This window comes from Micropterus dolomieu, linkage group LG17 (genome assembly GCF_021292245.1).
Source record: "Micropterus dolomieu isolate WLL.071019.BEF.003 ecotype Adirondacks linkage group LG17, ASM2129224v1, whole genome shotgun sequence".
Lineage (NCBI taxonomy): Eukaryota > Metazoa > Chordata > Actinopteri > Centrarchiformes > Centrarchidae > Micropterus > Micropterus dolomieu.
Window position 1 is genome coordinate 14321008 of NC_060166.1, and position 4272 is coordinate 14325279.

Sequence of the window (4272 nt, forward strand, 5' to 3'; positions counted from 1 at the left end):
TCCTTTCAAGGTGACAGCAAAGCAATCTAGAATCACCTCTTATTATCTAGAACATATTGGGACTTTTAATTTGGACAATACTGTGTCACACTGAAACTGGTCACTTGCAGTATGATGTCAGCTGCTGAGAGTTATCATTCGTCCATTAACTGTGATCAATCACCACATTCAATTTGAAGCTGATGACTGTGGATGGGCCAAAGAGCCAACATTGAGACAAGGTAAATGTAGGGCACCAGTCCCTGTTGGGTGAATACAGATGACCTCAAGAGGATAATGTTAGAATCAATGTTTAGATAACAACTATAGATTTTTTTGTTTTCCACAGGGGGACTGGTCAGCCGAGAAATCTTTTTCTCTTATTGAATGAGAATATAATGTCTGAATTGTAACTCAAACACTGTTTTGTTTTCTACCTATTCTCTCAACTTGGAACACTGATAATGATTTTCACTTTTACATTACATTAGTCCTATATGTGTATCATGAATATGTTTGCGTCCAGATATGTTTTGACCCAGCAACAATTACAGAAAAGTAAATGGTGATCATCAAATGCAGCACTTGCAGCAGAAGTAATTAAAGGCGTGGCCTGGGACTAGAAGATGGAGTGCTAATAGAGGGCCCACAGAGCTTCATCTACCACATGACATCTGTCTCTCTGTCGCTCTTTCTTTAACTCTCTTGCTCATTTTGTCTGTCTGCCTCTCGTCCTCTCCAGCAGAGCACAGTAAAATCTCCCACTCCCCTGTGGGTGCGGGGAGTAAATCAGCACAGCTGGATCACAGGCATCAATCTCAGCCAGCCCTCAGGATGGGCCACTTGTGAGCCCGCAGGGAGGCATTTCCTCTTCATTCCAAATGAGAGACAAATGTTGCAGGGAGAAAGTGGTGCAGCACGGTGGGGGGTGGACACAGAGGGGGGTGGGCAGGCAGGCAATGAAGGTGGTGGTGGTGAGGGAGGCAAGATTGGCAGGGAGTAAAAGTGATAGAGTGTGGAAAGGAGACAAGTGGTGGAACTGAGGAGAGAGTACATACACGGCACAAATATGTGCAGTCAGCACTAAAATCGAACTCGTTGTCTTTAAAAACTAATAAAAGAGTGTCAGTGGGGTGAGAAGATTTTACTTGTTTCCAGTGCAGTGGATTTTCTTAAAAGTTGCATTGAAATTGCACTGTCAATGAGTGATTCACCTTTATGGAACTGGAGATTTTAAAACATGATAACTGGGCAGTTTGTAGTGCAGTTTGAGGGGGATATAATAGCAAGTGAGAGGGAGAAGGAAAGAATAATGGAGACTGAGATGTAGTATGTAGAAGGCAAACCATTAGCAACACCTTCTGTGATAATGTATTCCAATACAACCACAGAGTTGAATCAACACCCTGCATGAATTTTTGGCTCTGACTGACATCAGTACTATTATTTGATTGATTGAACAGCCATGCAAGCAGTTAACCAGCTATGGGGCTGACGTTCTGAGCCATTGATGTCCCCATTTGAGTTTCAAGCTTTCCATCGGTTACTGTGTGACTCAGCTTGGATGCTATGATTCGAATCACATGGTATCATATGGACTGCTAAGGTTCATAACTGGACCCATGAAAGGGAGTGATCGAACTAGCTAGACCCCCCCACCACCACCTTCCTACACAATGGAGTGCAGTGTTAAAATGAGGATTCTGCATGTTTTAAAGGTTTCCACCATGGACAGTCGGGAGGGAAAGCAGCCATTGCGTAAAAACCTTGGTTTGTTTCATTCAGTGTGTCCCGAGTATGTGGAAATCGTATGTACTGCTGGTACATACGATTTCCACATACTAAGTAACTTGGGAAAGCTCACCTGGAAAAACTGCTTTGGGAAACCCCAGGAGAAACAGATACAGTAGGCTGGAATGACCCAGACGTGAGGAAATGCCAGCAGATCGTGCTTCATCCACCCAGTGGGAAAAATCACCGTGTATGTATTTGCATGTTACCCTCTGTGAGAAATACATTATAAGTTGCTGATTTTTAGGATTTCACTGTAATTAACTTGTGAGAAATTAACACTGGTCACAGGGTTTTTATTCCTAAACAAAGGGTTGTCTTAACATAGACCAATCAAGAGACAGAGAAACATCTGATGCCACATACATTTGCATTTCCTTTCTTAGCTCCCTTTCAGGAGCCTAATCTGGAGAGGTTGGCCGAGCACCGGCAGCGTGCCTATGGCGCCTGACTCCTGTGACAGAGCCCCCCAGACCTGAGGCACAGGCCAGGGCTCCGTCACTGCCAGCCGCGTCACCTCTGCGTACTACCCCGCCGATCTGGGGGCTACCAAGATGACTGACGGCTGTGTAGCAGGCCCAGGGTAACCACTGGATGGGCTGCTGCCATAAGCCCCAGCAGCTGCATCACTGACAGCGCAGTCACAGCAGTTCCCAGCTGGAGCTTGCGGACCGCTTGAAGAAGAGTTGTCTGTCTGAGCCGGGAAGCTTTCCTCTCCACAGCTCTTGGCCACAGTGGGAGAGATTGTGTCCCCTCTGCTGCCAAATGGCGCAGTGAGACGCTCGCAGAGGCAACGACGGATCTTCTCTGCCTCGCTATGACGGGAGAGACGTGGCTAGTGGCAGCATCTCTCTGGCAATTGCAGGCTAGGCCGCTGCTACCACGGTTACACCGTGATGCGCTGCCACCTCTCGTTGGAGCAGTTGTCGGCAGCGTAGCGTGTATGTCTGTGTGGCACGAAAACACTGCCGGTGAGTTAGCAGCGCGGGTTCACTTAAGCGCGGGTTCACATAAGCGCGCTGGGAATGCAGGCTAGGATCAGATAGCTGCATTTTGCCTCGCTCTGGTGTTAGCAGGGTTAGCCTCCTTGTTACTGCGACGTAGCAAACTGTGGCATTTCATAGGGATGGGGTACCTTTAACATCAAATAATTACGCTTTGTCACGCTGTCTGAAAGCGCACTGAGATGAGAACGCGTTGAGCTTGCTGTATTAGCATAGTGGTCTGTAATTACAAAGGAAAAAATGCATCACATGTTGCCTAAGAAACTACATTTCAATCTAATATAAGTCAAACTATCTTATCTGCAATAGTATACTATACAAAAGTAGTAAACAATAGTCTTGGTTAAAAAAAGTACTCTCTTACCTCAAAATAATTTTTTTTCCTCTATAGATTCTGAATGTAACTGTTTCCAGCCTTGACAAACACCATGCCAGGAAGTAGGTAAATACTGAAATGATCACATACCTCCTATCTTTTCTAATTGGTGGAATTGGTGTTGTTTTTACAACCATACCCAGTCTCCCCTAATATCATTTTAGTTTATATTTCCTTTTACAAAAAGTCAAACAAATTTAACATACAAATTTCAGCTTGACTTTGAGCTTTAAAACGTGATAATAAGTGCAGAGGTATTGCTGGATTGCTTTATACTATGCCAATGTCCCTGTTACCCCCCCCCCCCCCCCCCCCCCCCCCCATGTATCTCCTGTATACATATTTATAATAGCGATGACATGACACAAAACTTTTCATTAGCTGTTGCCAATTTCGGCAGTGCAATAAAGGTATGTGAATAAATTATTAAAAATAATAGATGTTAATATGATAAAGTGGTGTATTATGACTTCAAAGTGTTCTTTTAGGTGCTGATACTGCCAGCCCTCTTAATAGCCTTGATTATAATTAATTTTTAACAGTAAGAAAAGTCACAGGGCTGACATCACACTGTAATCCCAGGCTGCTGCTGCCTCATCTATACTTAAATTGATCTATAAAGGCAGAGCTGGATGAACTTTGAGTAAATGGGAATTGACTCTGAAACCATTTTGACATTTTGCTAAAGCTGAGCAGGCTGTCATTTCTGTGTGTGCGTGTAACTAAAAATGTCTATACTACTGTCACCAGAACATAGATTCACATGACTTGCTTTTGAATATGATTCTCATTATAAAAGCTTCTGGGGATTCTCCAAGGTCTGCATGTTTGATATGAAAATTGCAGGCTGGCAAGAAACTTTAATGTCATCTTCTGTTATGGATGTATATTCATAATATGGTTGTCCAAACTTTTGGGTCATACCATATAAATTATTTTCATTATTAGGTTGTGGGAGCTGTGGTCTTATTTCCCAGTTGACCATAGAAAATGAGCAACTTCTATATTCAGTTTATGCAATACCTACCATAATATAATTCACAGTTATATTTCAATATAGAGCTAAGAAGTGACAAAAACAGCAACAAAGCCAGTTGCTCAAACAGTGTCAAACATCGCAGT

The 4272-nt window shown here is 43.4% G+C and overlaps 1 long non-coding RNA gene across 1 annotated transcript; it reads left to right on the top strand.

Annotated features, from left to right (window-relative positions):
- The first annotated feature begins 1007 nt into the window (after window positions 1-1007).
- Window positions 1008-3328, top strand: LOC123986395. The gene is made up of 3 exons (XR_006828872.1): window positions 1008-1960; window positions 2157-2741; window positions 3166-3328. It is a non-coding gene; the product is annotated as an uncharacterized LOC123986395 (long non-coding RNA).
- Window positions 3329-4272: the final 944 nt, after the last annotated feature.